The 25,482-nt window shown below is 40.2% G+C and overlaps 1 protein-coding gene across 9 annotated transcripts in view; it reads left to right on the top strand.

Moving 5' to 3' along the window:
• Nucleotides 1-25,482, top strand: part of St7 (suppression of tumorigenicity 7) — a 234,027-nt gene that overhangs the window by 96,018 nt on the left and 112,527 nt on the right. The window contains exon 1 of one of the 9 annotated variants that reach the window (XM_027389948.2): nt 19,424-19,521. The exons of the other annotated variants lie outside the window; for them this stretch is intronic. The gene's annotated coding sequence lies outside the window, so the exon portion shown is untranslated. Of the gene's footprint in view, nt 1-19,423; nt 19,522-25,482 lie in introns of those variants that run through there. 9 annotated transcript variants of the gene reach the window in all.

The following is a 25,482-nucleotide window of genomic DNA, read 5'->3' as shown; positions in this document are numbered from 1 at the left end:
CACAGTGCACTGCATATTGAAATTGATGCAAGGTTTGTGTGATTGTTAAAGAAACCAGAAGGCAATAGCATATTTTAAATACCTTAATTTATGCTGGACAAAACAAAACACACTGTTTTCAAGATGGGAGAATCCAAAATAAAGATTTTGTTTTTCTTTGGGGATACTAATATTTGAATAACATGATGCCTGAGAGACTATAGCCACTTTCACACATGTGCGAGCATGAGTTCCTGTGCACACACAGAGATGTGCGCGCACACACACACACAGACACACACACAGACACACACACACAGACACACACACAGACACACACACACACACACACACACACACACAGACACACACACACACACACACACACACACACACACACACACACACACACACACACACACACACACACACACACACTGTTCTGGACAGTTTTTTGTTGTGTTTTTTCAAGACAGGGTTTTTATGTGTAGTAGCTATCCTGAAACTAGTTTTGTACACCAGGCTGCCTCTGCCTCCTGAGCCTGGATAGTTTCATGTCAGCTTGACACAGCTAAAGTCATCTGAGAGGAATTAAGAGGATACCTTCATAAGATCTGGCTGCAGGCAACCCTGTGTATCTGTCCCTCACTTGTCCAGTGTCATTTGACAACAGTTCCTGGAGTGCCTCAAGCTCTTTTGTTTTCTTGTCTCAGGACCTTGGCACTTGCATCTTTTTTTTCTTTTCAATCTCTTCAAGTTCATTTTGACTACTCCTAATTCCAATTTCAGCTGAACTGTCATTTCTAAAGAACTGTCTTCTCCCACTTTCCACTCAAAGGCCTGCTTTATTCATTTTTCTCATTCCTCATTTCTGCCATTTATCAGTGTAAACGGCCTTTTAACAAGCCCTTCCAATGTGTGTCACTTGCAGATTTAAGCAGAGATTTCTGTATTAATTACTCCTCTTGCTGAAGTGACAAAATACTCAACAAAAGTAGCTTACAGAAGGCAGCGTTTGTTTTAGCTTACCGTTTGAGGTCCAGTTCATCACTGCTGGGAAGACAAAGTAAAGGAACATGAGTTGGATGGTCACACTGTATCTGTAGTCAGGAACCAGATGAATGCTGGTGCAGCTCTTGCTTGTTTTAATTCAGTCCATTAATCCCAGCCCAGGCGATGGTGCAGGTCCCCATCCAGAGTGGATCTTCCCTCCTCAGTTAAACCTGCCTGGAAACACCCTTATCTATATAGTCATAGCTGTGTTTCCATGGCGATCCTAAATCCAGTCAAGAAGCTAGATGGATATCACAGCAGTAAGTTCTAGCCATGTGATCCTTAGGACCCGGAGTTCAGATTCTGTGCACACATATAAAACAAAATAAAAGTCAGTACTATTGCATGTGTCTGCAATCCCAGTACAGGCAGAAACAGAGGCATCCTGGAGGCTTGGTGGCCAACCAGTCCAGCTGAATTAGCAAGATCCTGTTTCCACGAAAAAACCTGTAAATAAGTAATGTAGAGAGCTATTGAGTAAGAAATCTGATTTTGACCTCTGGTTTTCACATGCAAGAGCAATTGCACACATATGAACACATAATACATGTACCATACATAAAAACCAAGCAGTTATAAATCAACAAATAAATAAGACACAAATTAGTATTAGTCTGATTGAGTTGACAATAATGATTAACTATCATGTTTGTTTTGAAAGACTACAAAATAAGAGGGCAGAGGCTGTGTTCATACATTTGATATGTTTCCAGTGGTAGCACATAGTAGACTCTCAACAAATATGTATTTAGCAAATGAACCTTTATCAATGATTTTTAAAATAAGAGATATATTGAAATGTAGTTTACACACAGCAAAACTACAGTCTAAAATGTTCAAGTTAGTGGTTTTTCAGTATGTTCACAGATTGTGCAGCCATCATCACTGTCTAATTTTAGAACTTTTCATCACTCCAAAAGAAACCCTATACCCATGAGCAGTTACTTTTATTTCCATTTGCTTGCATTCCCTGGGAACCACCAGTCTACTTTGTGTCTCTTCAGTCTCTGAATTTAACATAGGTAATGGGATTTTAATTTGGGTCCCCATGCTTATGCAGCAAGCAGTTTAGCGCCTGTATTAGTTACTTTTCTGTTGCTGTGATAAAATACCATGACCAATGCAACTTGTGGAAGACAATGTATTTGGGCTTATGGTTCCAGAAGGTAAGAGTCCATAATGTAGGCAGGCAAGCATGGGGGCTGGAGCAGAATGCTGAAAGCTCAAATCCTGAACACAAACACAAAGCAAAAAGAGTGAACTGGAAATGGTGGGAATCTTTAAACTTTCAAACTTCCTCCAATAAGGCCACACCTCCCAAAGCTCTTCCCAACAGTGCTACCATCTGGTGACCAAATGTTCAAATCCATGAGCCTATGGGGAACATTCTTATTGGAACCACCACTGCAACTCAACTGTTTTTGAAGTCCCATTTTTAACATGTTGAAGAACTTCCAAATTTTCTAGAGTAGCACACAATGACTAAGGAGACCACAGCTAAATATATTTCAATAGTAAAAACAGTTTCATTCGGAAGTATTCTGGTAGGGGCACAGAGACCCTGGGAAAGAACCAGTTTCAAATCTGAAAGTATAATAAGGAAATGTGGGGGTTTATAGCAAAATATACTGAGAATAGTGTGAGGTTATTGCTAGTGAGGTATAACAAGACCCTTGCTAATACTGAAAGATACAATGATTAGCAAGAGGTCTAGAAGCTGAGGCCTCACTGGGGGCGAGATCTGAGGAACCTGCCTTGATTGATCGAGACTTTTTTCCTTACCTGACACAGACATCCAGGTGTTTCCTCTTTGCACATGTAAGGAAAGAGGCATCCCTTCAAGGCCTGAAATTCTCACAGTGATGTTTTGCTTAGTGTCTAGCGATATTGGTAGATTTGGTGTAGCCAAGTTGGGATGCATTTGGCAAAGCATTTCCTTAATGCTGGTAAAGTCACTTTATTTTCTTTCTTCTTCTTCTTCTTTTTTTAGATCTTTATGGTAATAGTTGGCAAGTCTGATATTTAGTCTTTTTTGGATATAGAATTTATCCATAAAGAGTAAAAATATCATATATTGTCTAATCACAGTTTAGAACACTGGTGACAATTTCTTCCTATGCCTATGGTTCCCATATAGCGCACGTTTCCAGTTTAGTTAATCATCCACTTACTGAAGCATAGTGTAGGATACTTAAAAGCTAACTGGCAACTATTAAAAGTGATTTTAACTTTCTCCCAAAGTATTTCACCCTGTATTTTTGTACTTCACCACCACTCATCCACATGCCTTCAGTTAATCCAGTACAGATTGATTTTAGTAACTTAGCAATGCTCCCTATCTTGGGAAAACAGAGAACTGAGTTGTTACTCAATTAGAAAAATGAAGGCCTGGGAGAGACAGAGCTTGAATTTTATCATGGTTAACCTTTCCTGTGTGTGAGGACCTAGCACAGACTAGCTTCTGTTGTGCATACATCTATCACAGGAAGTAGAGTTAAATAATGGTAATTGCAAAGCTTATATTAATATTCACGGCCCATGCCTTTTTCTTACATGCCACTCATTGCCTTTCATTTTGGTAACTGTGATTTTAGAGGGTGTGAACAGAGAGCAGCCAGGATGAGCATACTGACACAGATCTTTTGAGGCATGTTAAAAAGAAAAGCCCTGTGGAACAGAAGAGGATACCCTGCATTGGCACGTGATGCTCCTCAAGGAGGTGCGTGGCCTCAGGAAGCCCGTTTTGCTCTCAGGCTGCCAAATGTTTGAAGCCAGATCTCTAAGTGCAGCTAAAACGCAGGGAAGAAAATGACTATTACATACTTTGTTTTTTAAATCTACCAGTAATTTTTAAGTTTAGAATATTGATAATACCCCCTCTGTTTGATACCCAGTACATCTTATCCTATTTTTAGAATAAGAGAGAGAGAGAGAGAGAGAGAGAGAGAGAGAGAGAGAGTAAATGTCTAGACAACATAAGCATAATTCTCAATTAATTGAGGATTTCTTTCAAATCATATTTCCTAGAGGAATAATTATTTGGTGCAATCAGATGGAGTAGATGGGAGAAAAGCATATTCATATCAATGCACTCTTTAAACTGTGTTACTGATCGGCTAGTGTTAAAGGTCTCTTTTGAGGCATTTCAGCTAGTGTCATTGTACATCTTCCAAATGGCTTACACAGAGATTATGGGATAGAAGAAATAGCAAGAGAATAGATTAGATTTGGAATCTATATGGAAGAGGAATTACTAGAGAAGGTAAACGGTGTAAGGGAGAGTAATGGTGGATACAATCAAGGTATGTTTGCACATATGAAAATGAAACAGTGAAACCCGCCACTCCATGTAATTAATATGTGCTGACAACAAAAATAAATGTAAAAAAGGAAAATAATCTATGTTATAACAGCTAAGCCTTTTTACTCAGCTCAGCTGGAAACCAAGTTAAATTAGTCTCGATCTACTTGGTAATAGACATTTAATTTCAGAAATGACAGGTTCCTTCACAATCATGTTTTGTACTTAGTGTTGTTTCTTCTTTCTCTTTTAATTTTGCATTCATTTATTCTTGATTATTTTTTCCAGGCATCCTATTGGAGAATTCAGATTCTAAAACTAAATGTGGAACATTGTATATGCTTGGTCATGGGGTCCACTGCAAAGTCCCATTGACAATCTACTCTAGGCTTGAGAGCCAACAGTTTAATTGCCACCAATTGAGACTGTTGGATTTGTCACTTCCTGGGATCTTTCCAGGCAGAGCTAATTCCTTCTAGCAAAGTTAGTGGGAAGGAGCCAGGATTGGGAAAGAAACACAGTCACTTCTGCTAGTCCAGCTTCAATGTGTCTGTCAGGTCAGGTCCAGAGTCCAAAATAGCATCAGACATAAGGTGCAGTCAGAACACAGGAAACAGCAGAGGGAGTCCAACACAAGGAAAGCAGAGCATGTGAACTAACTGTCACAGACTCAGGGTTCTAGAAATCTGGGCCTGCTCTGCCAGTATGGAGCAGAAAACAGGGAGGCGGGGCTTCAGAGATAGGGCATCAGTTTCTGGAAAGGGGTGGGGTAAAAGCAGGTGACTGGAATGACCATGGGAGAAGAAGCCAAAGAAACTCAATAATGAACGGGAGAAATCAACAAGCTAATTAACCCTTTCTGTAGACCTGCAATCTGATACTGGGGAAAGTAAACCACATCCAAACTGTCTAGACCCCCAACTTTGTATGCACATTATGAGCAAGTTTGACAAAAGAGAGTGCAGCTTAAATTTGTGAGTGCCCAGGACTGCTGAGTACATAGTGTACAAAGTGAGGACACAACCATGCCAAGGTATGCTTGACTGGAAGGTTTTGATTGCAGATATGAGCAAGAGAGAGAGAGAGAGAGAGAGAGAGAGAGAGAGAGAGAGAGAAACAACAGCCAGAGGCATCTGGAAGGGTCCAGAGCAGGAAGAGAAAGTAGACTACACATGGCCAGTAGATTGAACTGGGACGTGGGGGAAGAGAGGTGGGCAGAGCTAAAGAGGAAGAGAAGAGAGAGCGAAGAGGAGCTCGGGCTGCAGGAGGAATCAAGAGCCAAGAGAGCACATGGCTGAAATGGCAAGCTTGTATAGGAATGAGAAGCTGGGCCAAGGGAAACCCATGAGCTGGAGAAGTTTGGGGGAGGGGGAGGGGAGGGGGAGGGGGGAGGGGTCAGATCCTGAGTGAGCCAGGAGGCCAGCAGACACTTTGGTAAGATAATAGGCACTACAGTTGGTCTCTTTTGGACCCGAGTGTAGACTTATTTGATACAATGGGACTTGAAATAATACATCAAGATACCTCATGTATAAGATGTTGGGAGATAAACTTCTTAAATCTTTGTAATGCTGTTAGGAAAAGTTCAGGAAGCCAGCATTGGCAACAAGACATCCTCCCCCCCCTCCACACGCCCATTGGCTTCTGTTTAAGTGTGGATGGAGGATGAGTGGACCGGCCTGTTTGCCAGCAAGGGGAGGACCTTGGCTAACACCGCTCTTTGTATTGGCACACTTCTCAGCAGAGATTTACAATGGTATAGACTGATTTCAAGTTAATCAGTATTACCGCTGAATGAACTAGAAGACCTCACATTTTAGGTTACTAGTAGATTTAGTTCTTTTACCTAAGACTATCTAATATTCTTTAATTTCCAGAAACTGAACATTTAGAATTCTTCCCTGGAGATGAAGGTGATACTAGTGAAGTACTAATCAGATCAGAATAATTGTTATTTCTTCCTAAGCATTTTTAGGAAGAATAAAGATGAAAATAATTACCTCAAATGTCACAAATCTATTAAAACACATCTTTTTGATCGAAAAGCATAAATATGACTACCTTCCTCCATGCTGTTTAAGTGCATGCACTCATAGCTCAAGGCTTATAATTTTTATTTTGAGCAGTGTGGTAGACAGTTGAGCTCATAATGCTGATATGTTTTGCTTTGTCCCATGGCAGAAGTCATACTTACAGGAATACAGGGGTCGAGGTGCATGAGATGGTTGAAATAGGAGTCAGGGTTACCTGTTTCTTTGATCCCAAATTAAGACAGTTATACTAATTAGAAGACTGAGATGTTCAGACTCCTTTGTAGCCATCGGTCTCCCTGCAGCCCAACTTTCTGGAAGCCTGGGAGCAGCAGGGAGTCCCGTCATGCCTTTGCAATCCTGTCACTTTGTGCTCCTTCTTGCTCCCAGAAGCAAGCTTGTCCACAGGGTGAGGGGGACAGATGCACAGAAGAGCTGGTCCCTGTCTTCCCATTCCTCTGTCCTTACAGCATTCCAGAGCTGTGCTGCATACACTACAGAACAGGGAGGAGCAGAACACACCATCTTCAAGTAGGCTGTAAAACAAAGACACAAATATAGTCATGGTAAATCGGTAGCAAACTGGAGATAGGCCTCTCTTGCCCAGGTTATCATTTACTAATTAACTAGTCAAGATACCTATTCAGAAGTCTATTATGTGTTATGTGCTCCAAACTCCATTCTTGCTTCTTTTGAGAATTCTGAATGATTTGTAGATATTGTCTCACTTGTCTATAACATCCTTTCAAGAGAGTTGGAAGTATCAGCTGCACATTTTTGACTAACTGGCTGACCCACAAATGTATTCAAGAGACTAAAGGAAGGCCTGCCTCAAACTGAAGAGGAAATGGCTCTCAGGGACCCTGCAGATGTGCTTTTGGAAAGCTGTGAGCATGCTGCAGCCTAGTTATTGTGATGTAAGCCATCAAAGCTCTAGAGGAGATCGCCATGTGCTTAACAACTTAGAGCAGATACGATGCAGCTGAAGTACTAACAATTGTTACTGTAGGTAGCATTGGGCTTGCTTCTTTTTAAGTGAATCTGAAAAAATCCATGTGTATCAGGCTTTTGGACTCCACCATCTCTTTCAGCAGGTGGCACAGTGTGGGTTGTGAAAGAATTGGTTAAAAAGAACTTTTTAAAGGAGTGACACAAATTTGTAAATTACTAGTTTAATTTCTATGCTGATGACATTTATCGTAGAGCTAAAAAGAACTTCTCACTCTGAATCCTTCAACTTGTTATGAGAAAAATTGATACAGAGATATGACTCAGGAGAATGTCAACCTGGACCATTTCTTTCTTGGAAATAGCATGCCACATCACTGTAAGGGACTGAAGGACAGAACAAAGAACTCTTAGCTGCAGCTGTTGTGTATATAGCAGTTTTACACAGCAGTGACGTAGAATTTGAAGCCCTCTAATGTTGAAAATATGACTGTGCTTGGTGTCACAGGCTTGGAATCTAGCTACTTGGGAGGCTGAGGTATGAAGACTGCAAGGTCAAAGCCAGTTCCAGCTACCCAGTGAGTTCCAGGGCAGCCTGGACAGTTTATTGAGATCCCCATCTTAAAATCAAAATAAAAAGAGGGCTGGGGCTGTAGATCCGTGAGTGGTTGCTTAGGTGGTTCACTGTCTAGTACAGTGGTTCTCAACCTTCCTGATGCTGCAACCCTTACGTGTACTTCCGTATGTTATGGTGATCCCCAACTATAACATTATTTTCATTGCTACTTCATAACTGTTATCTTGCTATGGTTATGAATCGTAATGTAAATACCTGATATGCAGTAGATCTGATATGCGACCCCCAAAATGGGTCATGACCCACAGATTGAGAATCATTGCTATAGTACCATAGAAAAGAAGAAAAAGTTAGAGCTGGGCACTTCCACAGCTTAACAGTAGAGTAGAAGGACTTTAGGGATGATGATCACATTTCCTCAGCTATGGTTTAGGAGAAGTGCTGGTTTAGATGTGATAGACCAGCCCTACAGTGACACAGATTTTCAACACTGGGTTATCATGTAAGCACTGTGATACCCACAGTACTGTGCTACCCTCTTTGTCCTCGAATTATTCCGCTATCACCACTCTACTACCACACAGCAACTTGCATTGAACAATGCTGCTTAAAGCCTAGAGTGAGATGGAAACTGGTGCCCAGCTGGATGGAGATGAATGGCAGATACATGATGTGAGCAGGGTGCTCAACGTCAGGGTCATTCCTGCTATCATGAAGCTTGAAAGAGAACAGAACAAAGAGAGTCATGGTTGCATGGATGCTTTTATGGATGATGAAGTTTGAATTAGCATATGCAGAGCACTCCAAGACAATGAATGTCCAGTCTGTTGATTGTCTAGAATGAATTCTTTCTTAGCACTTCATCTGCCTTGTAATTAGCTGTAGCTCAGTGGTGAAGTCATGACACAGCAGCCAGCAGCACTGAAGGAAGGGGACCTTGCCTGGGTGGGCCATGCTACACAGTGCACTCTGTGAATGTTAAATCAGTCTCTGGCTTCCTTAAATCAGTTCTCTTCCTGGCTTGGGAACAGCTTTTAGGTTCCTGAATAGATCTCTGTGGCATCCATACGTGTACTGAATGTATTGAGACGAAGAACTCTGGAAGAGTGTGACTATGACTGTAACGCTAAGAATGCCTCAGTGTTCACTTTCCATCTTTCAAAAGCTGAGGTTCGGGCACACAGGCACATGTAATGCTGTTCTCTTAATTGTTCTAGAAAGGCCAGGAAGGTCTTTTTCTTGCCATTGTTGTTTTGTTTGCTCTGTTAGGTTTTTCTTAATTTTCTTAATTTAAACTGAATCTAAGTTTAAACTGAATCTAAGCAAGTATGTTTTCTACATACTTGCTTTAAAAAAATGTCTTATGGCTTGATATTTATACCTTTGTGTTTTGGGGGAGTTTTTAAATTTGGTTTTACTGATAATGCATGGATAGTTATGGTTTGTGAATATTGGAGTAAATACATTCACTATTATCTCCTTAAAATTAATTCCTAGATGTCTAGAGATTATCAAAGAATCCCAGAAAAGTCTTGATTACCATGTAAAAAGTTCTGGGACTGAGAAATAGATGAACAAGATCTCATCAAATTTATAGAGTGATTCTAGTAAATAAATCTTATAGCCCTAAATTTCAGGCCTTATTTTAAATAGATGATATTCTAATACTAAACACCATATTTGTGTTCAAGAGATGCCTGTTAACACATTTGATCCTGCTCCTATTTATTTCACTTAGTTGTTCTGCCCATGGACTGCTTGGAACAGGCAGTATCATCCCCAGACTAAATGCAGAGTGAAAAATATACACAAGCACAGGCTGTATGAAATGCTCAGAAGTTCATGTCATTGTTGTTGGAAAGAAAGGATCCAATGAGGTCCCAACATGCTTTCAATTTCTTCCCCCCACCCTCTCTCTCTCTCTCTCTGTCTCCCTCTCTCTCTCTCTCTCTCTCTCTCTCTATATATATATATATATATATATATATATTACTGTGTTTCAAAATAATAGGCAAACATCACCAGAACTTAAAAAATATGAAAGGATACCATTTCAAATATTGATACAAACAATAATTGTATGATTGGAATTAATTTACATTTTATAAATGTGCTTTACTCCCTCCTTTTTACTTAGTTTATAGTAGGTCCTGACATGGCCCTAGGAACTCTTGCTTTTCTTTCTAAAATTCATTGCACACAGGATGTTTATCTATAGGTGGCATACTTGAGTGTTTAAATCTTAAGTCTTAAATCATTTACCTTTTTAAAGGTTTGTATCTGGAAATAGTTAGACATATCTATATAATTTACTAAACTTTCCCTAGGTGGTTAGCTATTTACTTTAGACTGCTACATTTTCTAGAAATTGTTTTAAAATTACTTGTAGCAGAATTCTTACTCATTTCATTCATCTTACTGTTGTAGATGCATAAATAAATCTGAGTCAGCAAGTCGTCTTACACTGTTTTCTGAGATGGCTTTTCTCTGCAGCCCAATCTAGCCTCAGAGTTGTCGTCTTCTGCCCCTGCCTTTGAGGTGTTTTTTGGTTGTTGTCTGTTTGGTCACTAAGGTACATTATTAGAAAATGCTAGAGAAGTCCTGTTTTACTTACTAGAAACCACAAGTCAGAACATTCTTTTGGTAAAGGGCCATATGCCAAACAAAACAAACAAACAAACAAACAGAACGTTAGAGAAACAATTTAAAAGAAGGAAATCTCCCCGGGCGTTGGTGGCGCACACCTTTAATCCCAGCACTTGGGAGGCAGAGGCAGGCGGATCTCTGTGAGTTCGAGGCCAGCCTGGTCTCCAGAGCGAGTGCCAGGATAGGCTCCAAAGCTACACAGAGAAACCCTGTCTCGAAAAACCAAAAAAAAAAAAAAGAAGAAGAAGAAGAAGAAGAAGAAGAAGAAGAAGAAGAAGAAGAAGAAGAAGAAGAAGAAGAAGAAGAAGGAAGAAGAAGAAGAAGAAGAAGAATCCACTTAACTCATGGTTTCAGAAGTCTTGGTTATGGGAGCCAACTCCCTTGTTTCTGGCACTTGGTGAAGGAACACATCATGGCATTAAGGGCAGCGTTGCTCACTTCCTGGCAAATAAGAAACAGATAGTGTAACAGGAAGGAGCCGAAGCAAGACACACCCTTCAGAGCACATCCTCAGTGACTCAGTTCTTAAAACTGCCCTCATCTCCCTGTAGTTGGGCATCAGGCCTTCAGTATAAGAGCCTTTAGGATGAGGTGAGATACTTCCTATCCAAATATAATATACATTTAATCCAGTGGTTCTCAACCTATGGGTCACAATCCCTTTGACAAACCTCTGTCTCCAAAAATATTTACATTTCAACTCATCACAGTAGCAAAATTGCAGTTGTGAAGTAGCAACAAAAATAATCTTATGGTTGGGGGTCAACACAATATGAGGAAGTGTATTAAAGGGTTGCAGCATTTGGAAAGTTGAGAACCACTAATTTATGTGGTGATGTTTATAACACTCCATTTGCTAACTAACAAAGGCAGTGGGCTGGGTTTTAAGTTTGCTATTAACTGACAAAGACTGATCTTGTCTGTGGCTGATTATGCCTGTGGTGCCATATTTTACAGTGACACAGTGTGGTGGTTTGAATAAGCATGACCCATAGGCTCTTATATTGAATGCTTGGTCTCCACTTAGTAGACCTCTTTGGGAAGAGTTAGGAATGTTTGGCTTTGTCAGAGGAGGTGTGGTGTTGTGGGTGGGTTCTGAGATTGCAAAAAGATTGCAAGATTCGTGCTATTCTCTTTCTCTCTCTGCCTCTGAGTTGTGGATTAATATGTGAGCTCTCAGCTGTTCCTGTCACCATGTTTTTGCTCTGTCATTATAGACACTAACTCACTATAGTAGTTTGAATGAGAATGGATCTCATGGGCTCATAAGCATGAATACTTGGTCCTCAGTTGATGGAATTGTTTGGAAAGAATTAAGAGGCATGGCCTTATGGGAGGGTTGTGTCATTGGGGGTGGGAATAAAGGTTTCAATAGCCCATGCCATTTCCAGTTAACAGTCTCTCTGCCTCATATCTGTTGATAAAGATGTGAGCTCTCGGCTACTGCTCCAGAGCCATGCCTGTCTACTGCTATGTTCCCTGCCAAGATAGTCATGAATTCGTCCTCTGAAGCTGAGTGTCCTCAATGAATTCTTCCTTCTGTAAGTTGTCTTGGTCATGGTGTCTCTTCACAGAAATAGAAAAGTAGATAAGACATCCTCCGAAACAGATCCTCCGAAACAGTAAACCCAATTAAATACGTCGTCCTTTTATAAGTTGTTTTAGTCATGTTTTTTTTTTTTTTTTTTTTTTTTTTTTTTTTTTTTTTTTTTTTTGTCACAGCAATAGAATAGTAACAAAGACAAAGGGTATATTTCAGTGTGATTTCTAAATTAGGAATTGATCAACCATCTGCTTTTGATATTTCTATAAGACTGAAAGAATCAGAACAAGTATAGAAATAAGGAAGTAACAAAATCCTGTTTGAGAGTAGGATTATTATATGTGGTTTTTAGCAAATTATAGAGGTACTGACATATATTTTATATAATGTATTGTTGTACAATCCTGATATATGTGTGTGTGTGTGTGTGTGTGTATGTGAATATGTACATTCCCTCAATTCACAAAAAGAAAGGAAACAACAGGACTTGTTCCTAGTTTGGTCTAGGCAAAACCTAGGCCAGTGCTGAGCTGTTTTTGTAAGCAGAGGCAGCATCATAAGGTGAACTTATGTTTTAGCTTCATGGCTTGCTGTCTCCTTCTCTCTCTCTCCTCTTTATTGGTGGATAATAATAAGGAGAAGGAGACTGAAGAACACATGTAGAACGTTAAGAACATTAGCAACATATGCAGAGAATTTGGTAAAACATCACGGCATATAATTCAATCGTGTAACACTTGCTCTAAATGCACTATGCTCTGGGTTCAATCCCCAGAACTGCAGGAGAAAAAAAAAAAAGACATCCAAGTGCTCAAATTCATGATTCCACACTTCAGCAGCAGAAATTGTACATTCTGCTCTATTATTATGCAATGAATTTCTGGCAAAAGTCAGAAATCAGAAAATTTTTCTAGTCCTTGGGGGAAAAAAGACTTATAATGACATAATCTCTGGGTATTAATTTCCCATGTGTCACATTTGTTAGTGATCTTTAATACGGAGTCTAGTAGTGCTTAGAAAGGCAGTTATGGTGGCATTGGAGCACATTATGTTAGGCTATGTGCTAAACAGTGTCATCTGGGAGGCAGGTCAGAGCTGTGGTTATCAGGTGATAAAAAGGAGAATGGACCCTGAGGGCAGGGCAGGTGGAAAGGGATTGTCTTAGAACAGATACGTGTGACTGCATGTTTGTGTACAGCATTGTATGCATCCAGAACAAGACCTGCTTTGGAATCTTCAGATGGAGAAGCCCTCAGAACAGAGATCCAGCGAGAGGAAACCTAGAATAGGGATCCAGTGAGAGAAGCCCTCAGAACAGTGGTTGGGATTCAGCCTGCAGGGCAAGTTTATCTAAGTTTATATACTGGAGCCACTCCTTCTGGCTGTGTGCCTTTGAACATAGTATTTGGAATTTCACTTTCTTTATCTGTCAAACGGGCAGGGTAATGACATTTGTTTAAATTTGTTGATTTAAACATAAAGACAATGCATGGGAAAGCACTGAACTCATTCATGGTTGTGTCACGAAGTTCCCATGAATAGTGGCTGCCATTCTTAGCATTGTGGGAGGAAAAAAATATGTTAGGGTCATTGAAATTTTTAGCCATTCAGAAATTTCATTTATAAAAGTTTTTTTTTTTTGATTCAGGAACATGATCAGGCTCTACTTTGTTTTCTAATATGGTGAGGGTATAAAAATATTTTATGTTCTTGAGGCTGGAGAGATGGCTCAGGGGTTATTAGCACTTGCAGAGGTCCTGAGTTCAATCCCCAGCAACCACATGGTGGCTCACAACCATCTATATTAAAATATGGTGCTGTCTTCTGGCCTGCAAGGATACATGCAGGGAGAACACTCTATATATAATAAATAAATAAATCTTTTAAAAATATTTTATGTTCTTACTTTGATGAAATCTGATAGGAGCAAATCCATTTCAGGTTGGCCTCCTCCCCCAAATAACTGGTTTTAGAAAAGTAGGTTTCTGTCCTCTGTCATTTGGGTGTGTCCTTTATATCACGAAGCATCCTTCATAGTGACAGCTTCTGAGAAAACCAGAGGAGGAGGAAGGCAGGCATACACCCGCTCTATAAGCTGGGGAAGAAGGGAAGCGGGGATACCAGATTGAGACAAAGCACATTGGATGGCTGCTGCTGTGACAGAAGAACAAGTAGTTACTTCACATACAATTTTAGATTTCAAATGCAGTTTCCAGGGCGGGAGAGACAGCTCAGTTGTTAGGAGCACTGGCTGCTCTTCCCGAGGACCCAGGTTCAGTTTCTAGCAACCACATGGTGGCTCATGACCACTTCAGTTCCAGAGGCCCCCAAGTTGTCTTCTGAACACAGGTGCCAGGGAAGCACATGGTACACATACATACATGCAGTCAGAACATACATACACATATACATTTTAAAAATTTAAAACAAGGGAGCAAGCAGGCAAATCCACACTTTTCTCCAGCATTCTTCCAGTTGGAGTTTTCCTGAATATTTCTTTGCAGCAATAAGGTTCTTGTTTGATTCTCTCTGCAGGTGTGGGCCTGTCTTGTATTTCCATCATTTCTAAGACTTGTTTTGCCTAGGAAAATATTTTAAATTGTGTAGCCTGGGAAATATCCTTTAAATAGTGCACATGGTTTGTGTCTCTTTGCTTTTCATTCTTTGGAAGAGGTTTAAACCAGTAGTTGTACCATGTCATATGATATATCTCTCCACTTACATTCTTTCCTATTACTGAACACTAGCTACGGTTTTGGCATGCATGTTCCTTCTTTGCAATGCAGTTGCCTCGGACACTAAGAAACTTGGTACATTTAGTGTAATGATTTATTGTTATTGTTATCATCATCATCATCATCATCATCATCATCTTCATAGCCTGACACTCAATGATCCTTGTATTTTCTCCATCAGTGATAAATTTTACCTTAGCAGCTTTCTCCCAAATTAAAAAAAAAATGTGGTATGGAGCAAAGAATGAGAGGAAGGAGCTAGGTTTTCCAGTGCCCATCTGCGTGTCCTGATGGTTAGTGCTGTCTCCATGGGAGCCTCTGTGTTCTATGTGGACATATAGTAAGATAAATGAAAAGAGGCAGAATAGCACCATGCTGGCCTTGTGACAGGGTCAGAATTACTTAGCTTGTGCGTTTGGTGATAACATGGCTGTGATCAGCTCGGGATAAGGTCATTCAGGGCCACGTGGTCCATACTGAGGTGGTCCCTTGTTCTCAGACCCATTGGCTCCCATGCTTATGCCACAGACAGAGCCTGTCCTGGGAACAACCACCGATCCTTTCAGAAGTGCTGCTGATGTACGAAGCCACCAGCAATGCTGAAGCTGGGGCAGAGCACCTCCTTTTGTCTCTGCAGACATACTGTCAGTTTCTCAGAAGATATGTACTACAGGCTTTGGGGTCAGGAGAGCTGTGTTTAAATCAAATGTCAGCAGTGGAACAGCTGCATGTCCTTGGCAAGTCACTGAACTTGCTAAACCTCGTTTTTTATGCTTTAATAGTGTGTGTAATACTAACTTTAGCTGGGCTGTCTTGGGGGCTAGGATGACAAAACCCATAACTAAAATATATAAACAGTGTCTGACACAGGATGACGTGCAGTAGACATTCAGTAGACACCAGCTAGGTCTTCTCTCCACTGACCAATGAAATGGTTTTGTCTGTTTCATAGATAATAATCTGAATGATCTTTGAAGATGACATTTTTGAAAACCACTGTATTTTCTTACTAAGTTAGTCATGCTAGATTTTTTGTATGGTAGTTTCTACATATGTTAATTTGCATACATTTATCTTGCTCTCTCTTGGGAAAATAGCCTGTGCAGGTTACCACTAGCAGTGTCATGTGTTACTTTTTTTTTTTCTCTTTGAGTGAAAGTGGAGGAAGAATTATCATTCTTAATTTTCTGTATTAAAAAATGGAGTGAGGGCACTGGAGAGATGGCTTAGTGATTAAGAAATATTGCTCTTGTAGAGGGCCCTAGTTCAGTTTCTACACCCATGTCAGTGTTTCCTAACTACCTGTAACTCCAGCTCCAAGGGGGGATCTGATGCCCTCCTCTGGACTTCTTAGGTTCTACACACACACACACACACACACACACACACACACACACACACACACACACACAAATAAAATAAATCTTAATCTTTGAAAACAAGCTTGAAAAGTAATGCTTTTAGAATTTTAACTCAGTTTATCTGTGGTGTACCATACAGTATTTCTATATTGGTATATCATTGTTAATGGACAAATTAGGCTGTGTATAGTAGTCCCCTGAAGCATTTATCCTTTCTTGGGGATAAAAACACCCACTCTCCTTTTTCCTAAGTTTCTTTTTGGTGGTAGGGAGTTATGTAGTACCTTAGCATTTTATCCACAATGATGTGAAACAGCACCCTATCACATATATCTATTCTCACATTTCAGGATCTATTTACCAACCTATCCCTAGTCCTCCCTCATCCTCCAATCTCCACCTTCTGTATTATTCTCAAACACTATGAGACCTGCCTTCTTAGATTCCACATGTGTGAGATAATTAGTTGTGCAGAAGCTTTTCAGTTTTTTGTCATCCCCTTTGTCTGTTTTTCGTGTGTTCTTTGTTATTGAGGTCATGTCCCAAACAACAATTACCAATTTCAGGGTCTCAGAAAATACCATTAGTACTTTGTCCTAGGAGTTTCCCGGTCTCAATTCTCAGGTGTTAATGCATCACTAATAAACTCAGAATTATCCATAATCCATCAGTTTCACATCAGGAAAGAAATCAAAGCACTTCCCCGTGGCATGCTTTAACCAAGAGCAAGCCCAGATTTGACTTCCCTACTTCACTGTCCCAGTGTCTTCTGTATTCCTGTCTGTCTGTCTGTCTGTCTGTCTGTCTGTCTGTCTGTCTGTCTGTCTGTCGTGTGAGTCTGAGTCTGTCTTGTGAATCTCTCCCCGAATTTGTGTCTGATCCTGTGTGTTCGTCCCTAACAAGACTTCATTCTCTCTTTTATTGAATGACACAGAAAGCATAACATGGAGAAGGAATGAGGGTTACTTTACAGAAATCTTTTACAGAATTTTAAAAGGAATTAAGTGCCTGACTCCAACTGACCCAGATAACAGACAGTATTACAAACACCATTGTTTAGCAAGCTATATCTGTAAGTAGAATTCAACCATCATGGTGGATATTCATTTTAAAGACCACTTTCAGCTTATATTGTTATTTCCAGCAAATGCTTATCATAATGCAATGCATTACTCTGGGACAGGGCATGGAAGATATGTAATTTACGATTACAGTGATGCATTAGCTTAAGTAGATTACATGGGAAATGCAAGGTAAATTAGGATGGATATTATGTTGTTCTTTCTAAGACAGGTTAAACAAACAGGCTGGATATACAGTGGAATGGCAGTCTTAAGTGACTTCAGAGTTTAGTAGAAACTCTGGCTGTGAAATCTATCAAAAGTTCCAGTCTCTTAGAATGTAAGAGGCATTTTTATAATAATGTATTGACACAATGTGTAAGGTTTTAATATGTTTTAAGTTGATTTTTGTACATGCTGAAAGAGATGGGTTCCTCATTATTCTACATGTGAACATTCAATTTTACCACAACCTTTAATCCCAGAACTTGGGAGGCGGAAGCAGTCAGATCTCTGTGAGTTCGAGATGAGGCCAGCTTGGTATACAGAGCAAGTTCTAGTACAGGCTACAAAGCTACACAGAGAAACCCTGTCTCAAAAAACCAAAAACCAAAAACCAAAACAAAAAACAAAAAAACTAACCCTCCCCCTAAAAACCAAACCAAACCAAACCAAACAAAACAATTCCCTCCCCCAACAAACAAAAAACCTTGTTCATGAATATTGTTCACACCCTTGGTAAACATCAGTTGGCTGTGGATAGATGAGTTTACTTCTAAGTTCTGTATTCTCTTCTATTTGTCTAAATATCTGTTTTATGTACAAGCTGTATTGTTTTAATTATAATAGCTTTGTAGCATATTTTTATTTAGTTAATATGATGCCCCATACTTAGTTCTTTTTGTATAAGGTAACTTTGGTTGTTTTGGATGATGATGATGGTGGTGATGATGATTTGGTGTGGTCCTAGTCAATCTACCATTTTAAAAGATTTGATTTGGGGGAGGGAGAGGGAGAGGGGAAGTACATGTGAAACAAGCCTGTTCCCTAACTTGAATTAATAATAATAATAATAATAATAATAATAATAATAATAATAAGAGAAAAAAAAGATTTGATTTGGGCTATTGCCATAGTGATGCAGTGTTTTACACACCATGCACCATGGCAATGCCTAGTCATGATATTGCTGCTTAGACAGGTGCCTTCTGAGTTTGTGCTGCAGTTTCTTGGTATGTGGTTAATTGCTGCAGTCAGACTTAATGATAGGTGCTTCATTAACGTTGGGCTTTAGTCAAACACTTACCTATGTCTACAATAACTGCCTTGGGTTTTCAGCTCTAGGCTTTAGTGATGTGCTGAGTATGCACTACTTGTTTCTTAGTCACAGATGAGTAGATCATATCCTAGTGAGGGATAGCAATGGCTGAAAGCCATTTGAGATAGTAGAATAGAGATGAAAATGAAGAATGTCACCTCAGGGACTAGGAACTTGTCAAACAGAGACAGCACTGAGCCTCTGGTATTTAGAAGCATCTTTTATAGATTTTTTTTTTTTGAAACTGGCTATTGACATTTGAAAATGCTAGTGCTCTAGTTTTCATTGCCTCTCACCCATAGCAATTATGTGAAGCAGGGTACATATATGATTTACCCTTGGAGTTTCACCTCCAGTCAGAGACCTGGAGAGATAATGTTTGGTGCCCTCTGGAATAGGAATTGACTATTTGGTGCAAATGTAAAGCTAAACATGACAATAGAATTGGAAATAGTGAAGCTCCAGGCTATTCTGTGCAGCCAGGCAGGGGAGCAGCTGAACTCCTCTGTCCTAGCCTGCCTTGTGGCTCCATTATCCCCCGGTTGTACACTGGTGGCCAGAGGGACACAGCTGTAACAGCTCTGTAATAGACATAGATTGGAAAATTGTCACACATTTTGGGTCTCACTAAGAAGCTGGGTCCGGAAGTGGGGTTGCCCTACCTCCATTTCAGACTCAGTACGTTGTATCCGCCAATGTCTGGCCATGGGCTGGGCTTTGATAGAGAGGGAAGAGAACGGCAAAGCATCCCACTAGTGAACCCATTGTGTCCCAGAGAACGCTAGAAGATGAACCGCTTCCAGCAGATATTATTGGTTTGTTTTTGTTTTTTGTTTTTTTTATCCCGTATCTAATAGGGCCTGCAGTGGGAAGGGTAGCCGTGAAAAGTTCAGCATGAACTCAACATAAAGCTCAGCCAGGAAGTCCAGCAGACAGCCTCAACTTCCCAGCCCACTTCTACTGGATTTGGTACCTATCCTTCTGTTATTGATGTTTAATTGGAAGCCTGATGTGTGGGGATACTTGGCTCTGCCTGGGACTCTCTATATTGGGATGCTCCATCTGGGTGCTTTCAAGGGACTTCCTCAGGGAGTTTCTGCTGGATAATTATACCCAACTAGATGATGCTTTTCTCTCTGTTCCTCCCTTCCCAGGTTATTACTTAGTAAACTTAATCATTCAAAACATAAAATGTGGTTACTCTAGAGCGGTGGTTCTCAACCTTCCTAATGCCATGAGCATTTAATACAGTTCTTCATGTTGTGGTGACCCCCAACCATAAAATTAATTTTGTTGCTACTTCATAATTATAATTTTGCTACTGTTACAAATCTTAATATAAATATATAAATAGCTATGCTTTCTGATGGTCTTAGGCAACCCCTGTAATAGGGTCATTCAACCCCAAAGGGGCCACGATCTACAGGTTTAGAACCAATTGTTCTAGATCATTCTCTAAATCACATACAAGTCCCCAGCCGACTTTCTAACAGAGTGGCAGCTCTACCCTCAAGAAGAAGTAAATTAGTTGGTGAGCCTTTAGAGGATGGGAGAGAGAGGAGAGAAGAGAGAGAGAGAGAGAGAGAGAGAGAGAGAGAGAGAGAGAGAGAGAGAGAGAGAGAGAGACAGGAGAGAGACTGAACCTGGAATTAAATTTGAGTTTTACCACCCTGTGGCCTGCAGTTGTGTCTTTGGCCCAAACAATTACCTTACTGTGAGGCAAACTTTACCTGTGAGTCAGCGAGGGATTTTAAAGCAAATCAGGCCCATAGTTAATAGCACTAAGAGCAGAATAGAACAGATAGGAGTTATTTTTGTGTGGTCATACTATCTCATCTGTTAAGAAAGGATCCACATATGTGTAGGTATTAGGTTTACAATCAAACCAGTTGAAATGCCACACCTTCACTATTTTTAATTTTTGTTGAAGGTGTCTATAACAAGAAGACTGTGGGAGACATTTGACACATTTCTAATAATGAACCATATAGCTTAAACCTGTAATAGTAAAGTAAAGCAGTGCATATTTCTTCCAAGAACAATTTCTTGTTCCCACCGTGGAGCAGGGGTTTTACTTGTTTAATGCATGCTCACACTGTCTTCTCATTTGGAGTTGTATATCATGATGAATTGTCTTTACTGCCAGACCTTCCATTTGAGATGGCTCAAAGTTTAAGAGCACTGACTGCTCTTCCTGAGGTCCTGAGTTCAACTCCCAGCAACCAACCACATGGTGGCTCACAACCATCTGTTATAAGATCTGGTGCCTCTTCTGGTGTGCAGATATATACATGGAAGCAGAATGTTGTATACATAATAAACAAATAAAAATACATATTTCCAAAGTATAACTTGGAATACTTAGGTTCCTGAGGAGAAGATGAATAAAATACTAAAAAAAAGAAGTCCACCAATCACTCACTCTACTCACTGGCAGTGTGGCTTTGGCCTCACTTCAACAATGCTGCCTAGACTTTCACTCTTTGTCTGATATTGTCAAGAGCTACACATGTCTGATGAGTTTACTCCTGCAGCGTCTGATATGCCTAACTTCTCACAGTAGTTGTACTGCAGGAGCTGCCTCAGAAGTAATTCTCAAAGCTGCCAGCTTTATCTACTACTATTTCTACTAGGCACTGTCCTCCTCCTGTTTCAGTTCATGAATGGTAAACACCTTCTCTTTGCCTTGAGTCTGATGTAACTCAGTGGTAGAGCCCTGGAATAGCAGGTGTGAGGCTTTGGGTTTGAGCTCCAGAACCACTAACAAAAAGTCCACCTGACCTGGCCTTTCTTTTACAGTTCCTCCATGTACCCTTACTCATTTATGTGTTCATGCCTGTTGTCAGATCTTCTTAGACTCCCTTCCTCCACTCAAATCTCTTGTTTGGGTGAGCCTGCAAGGAACTATATTCTCATCTGTGTAGTTGGAGGCAATACCTACTCCTTCTACATTTTATCTGAACCTTTCTTCTGGTATATGAACTATCTTGTATTGTTTCCATGGGCATCTCATTCCCCCCCCCAAAGGTAGGGGGCAGTGGTGCTAAGAAAGGCATAAAAGTTAGAGGGGACAAGTTTGGAAGATGAAGGGGGTCAATGGTACAAAAGAAGATAAAAGGTAACAAATATAGAACACATTTGTGCAATTTTCAAAAATAATAATTTTGAAAGAGCATAGATTCAATCTCATTATTATATATATTATATACTACTTCTAGTGCTAGTTCTGTATCTTTTGATGAACTAAGTACCGTTTATATAACTAAATGAATTAGCTAATATTAACAAATGTAGAAGATTTTTTCTACTCTTGTTAATGTCCTTCTTGCCTGCCTTGTTATTTCTATGAATTTTATATGTAAGTGATTTGGTATAACACATTACTGTTACCAGTATTGCTAGCCTCCAGCTAGGCAGTTCTCTCTGACACAATAAGAAATGAGTTCCTATGTTCCCCTTGGCAGCATCCAGTCTTCCTAAACCTAACCACTGACATTTCTAATATATTTCCTGTGTAAATTCCAATGAAGTGAGGGAGAAGTGAAAAGTCAGGGCAAAATTTTTCTCAAGATGATAGAAAGTTCTTGGCATGTTTTACATGGCTAATAGTGTAGGTGCCCTTCGGTGTGAACACAAGAAATTCTGGGAGTGTCCTTTTCCATCCCTCAGCACAGTTGTCCTATGAGAACGAGTATCGTTCACACCATGCTTCTCTGCTTGTCAAGAATTCAGCAGGCCAGCCCTTTCAACTCCTCAGACTATCAGCACTAAATGAGAGGAAAGCCAATGCATAGACACACACTGACAAGCCTCAAAGGCTGCCAAGGAACCCCTTCATTTTGGCTGTCAATCACAGCTCTTATTTTGCATGACTCCAGTGGATACACTATTCTGAGACTTTCTCAAAGGAGCACATTGGTGCCCATTGTCTCCCACTGCAGTCAGAGCTGAGGAAAGAGTACCTCAGTGACACTCAGAATCACAAAAGCCTGTTATATTGTTCCCATGTCTGCTTCTCAAAAAAATATCCCAGGTTCCTTAAGGACAAGAATTATATGTCAAACATGTTTGAGTCCTCCGAACTTTATGCAATGCCTGATACGCATTGGACATACGTAGTTTGTTGAACTATAGCGGATTATCTGCCTTGAATTTATAACAGATTTTAAATAGCATGTCATAGAGCAGGGAAAACGTATTAGAGCAGGCACACAGTGAAAATAATAGCTACTCCTGGATTGGCATACCAAATGGTGAAAAGAACGGGAAAAGATGTGAAGAGTACTTCCATCCTGTATTACTTAGTTTTGGAGGGAAATAGTGTTTGTTTCTGAATTCAGTTAGTTTCTGAAAACATTGCTATATGTTAACACAGTAGAGTTTGTGTCTATTTTGGTAGAGTTACTACTGAAAGATTGAAATATGTTAAAGACATTCTGTTTAAGGGTAAAGTCAAGTATACACGATGCATTTTGAAACTATTTGCACATAAAATTCCTTTAAAAAGAAAAGGGTCTTTGGAGTTTGGTAGGGTATGTCTTTATCCCAAGTGACTAATTTCTTTAAAGTTTTTCTTTTAATTTTGAGGTTATAATTATATATCATTTCTCCCTCCCCTTTCCTCCCAAATAACTAAATTTATAGCCAATGTGTTGTTATCTGGGAATAATATCTCATAATATCTAGGAAGTTCTTGGTTTTTCGAGGAAGTAGTCATTGAATATACCTGATGTGATTCTCACCTTGCATGTGTACTTTGGAACACACAGACACTCACAGACACACACAGACACACAGACACACACAGACACACACACACACAGACTCACACACACAGACACACACACATACACACACAAACACACACACACACACACACACACACACACACACACACACACACACACACACACACAGCCACAGCCACAGCCACAGGTATGGGGTGGGGGACTAGGAGGGGGGAGGATACAAAGCACCAGGCACCAACAACTTAACGTTTGCTGTATTTATATTTAACTTTAACAATCACCTTGAAACTTAGATTAAAATATGATAAATAGCAGTTATATGACACATACATTTTTCTTCAGTTTTCCATGAGGATGCAGTTCTTCCCCAGTATGTATTTGTAAGGGTAAGGAGGGAACTCGCCATCTGAGACCTTACTTCACTTGTCCTTAGGGTGACTGGGGTTTAGTGGTGACAGGAAGAGGTGTCAGACGGCCTTTGCCTAGCAGGGAGAAGGTGACATGAAAACCTAATGCTGCGTTGTTCATACTAATACAGCATGCTGCAACAATACTTTCTCCGATCACAGCTGAACAAAGAGAATGTGTTCAGCTGGATGCTCTCTCTGTAAAGCAGAAAAGGGATATCTGTGAAGTTGCCATGGCAACATCAAGGGTAGAGGAAGAGTAGACAGAATGATTTATGAGGGTTTCTTACCTTGGGAATGAGTCTAAAAATAAATCTTCATGCTTCTCTCTCACAAACATAAGCGCCATAGCATTTCTTCAGAGGACTGTGATACATAAAAGCTGGGGCTACCAGCCCAAGCAGGGAAGGGAGCAGGGAGAGGAGTGCTCTCACCGGGCTTTCATCCTGACTGAACTGACTGGATGGGAAACTGGTTTTTTAAGGTGATACAAATGCTATATATTTAAAATATGCCTAGAAAAAAAAGACTATTATGAAGATATTTTTTAAAGCATCCCCCAACTGCGATTTTAGCAGGTTTTCAGAGACTAACATCTCAGTCTGTTAAATGGAAGCAGAGATGGGAATTGTGTTTTATTTATGAATGGCAGAGAAAGAAACTCTTTGTAGTTGTGGTTTCCCTCACCACTCATTTGGGGCATCCTGTAATTAACCAGCATTACCGAATGCCATGTTGGCTTTCTTTTTTCTTTTTTTTAAAATAATTTTTTAAAGAATTTATTATGTATACAACATTCTGCTTCCATGTATATCTGCAACCAGAAGAGGGCACCAGATCTCATAACGGATGGTTGTGAGCCACCATGTGGTTTCTGGGAATTGAACTCAGGACCTCTGGAAGAGCAGTCAGTGCTTCTTAACCTCTGAGCCATCTCTCCAGCCCACCATGTTGGTTTTCATTTTCACAGATACTGTTTTGGTGACTGCCTCAGGTCTACATTGCAGCCTGTCTTAGTTGGGGTTACTATTGCTGAGATGAAAGAACATGACCAAAGCAACCTGAGGAGAGGGTCTGTTCAGCTTGTGCTTCCTCATCACTGTTCATAGCTAAAGGAAGTCAGGACAGGAATCTGGGGACAAGCTGATGCAGAGGCCATGGAGGGGTACTCCTTACTGGCTTGCTCTTCATGGCTTGTTCAGTCTGCTTTCTTCTAGAAACCAGACAACCAGCCCACAATGGGCTGGGCCACCCATCATCAATCACTAATTAAGAAAATTCCTTACAGGCTTGCCTAGATCCATATTTTCTTATACAAAACACACAATATAAAATATAAATAAGTTTAAAAGTCCCACCTATTTACAAATTCAAACACATTAAAATTTCAGACTTTAAAAACTGAAAATCTCCTTTAAAAGTTCAAAGTCTCTCAACTGTGGGTTGCTGTAAAATTAAAATTAAGTTAAATGCTTTCTTACAAGAGGGAAGAACCATGGTACAGTCACAATCTTGAACAAAGCAAAACCAAAGTCTGTGTAAATAACTAAATTTCCCATATCTGGGATTCCTTCATGATCATCTTTCTGCGTTCCTCCAAAGGGCTTTGGTCACTCTCGTCTGTACCTCCTCCTACAGTACACACAGCTTGTCTTCTCAGCTCCTGCTGATTCCTCTCCTGCTGCTGTTCTTGGTGGTCATGCTAGCATCTTCGCTGTAACTGGATGCACCAGTAGCCTGGGCTTTCTTCATGATGCCAAGCCTCAGCCTCTTTC

The sequence above is a fragment of the Cricetulus griseus genome (genome assembly GCF_003668045.3).
Source record: "Cricetulus griseus strain 17A/GY chromosome 1 unlocalized genomic scaffold, alternate assembly CriGri-PICRH-1.0 chr1_0, whole genome shotgun sequence".
Taxonomy (NCBI): Eukaryota; Metazoa; Chordata; class Mammalia; order Rodentia; family Cricetidae; genus Cricetulus; species Cricetulus griseus.
This window is presented reverse-complemented; position numbering and strand designations above follow the sequence as displayed.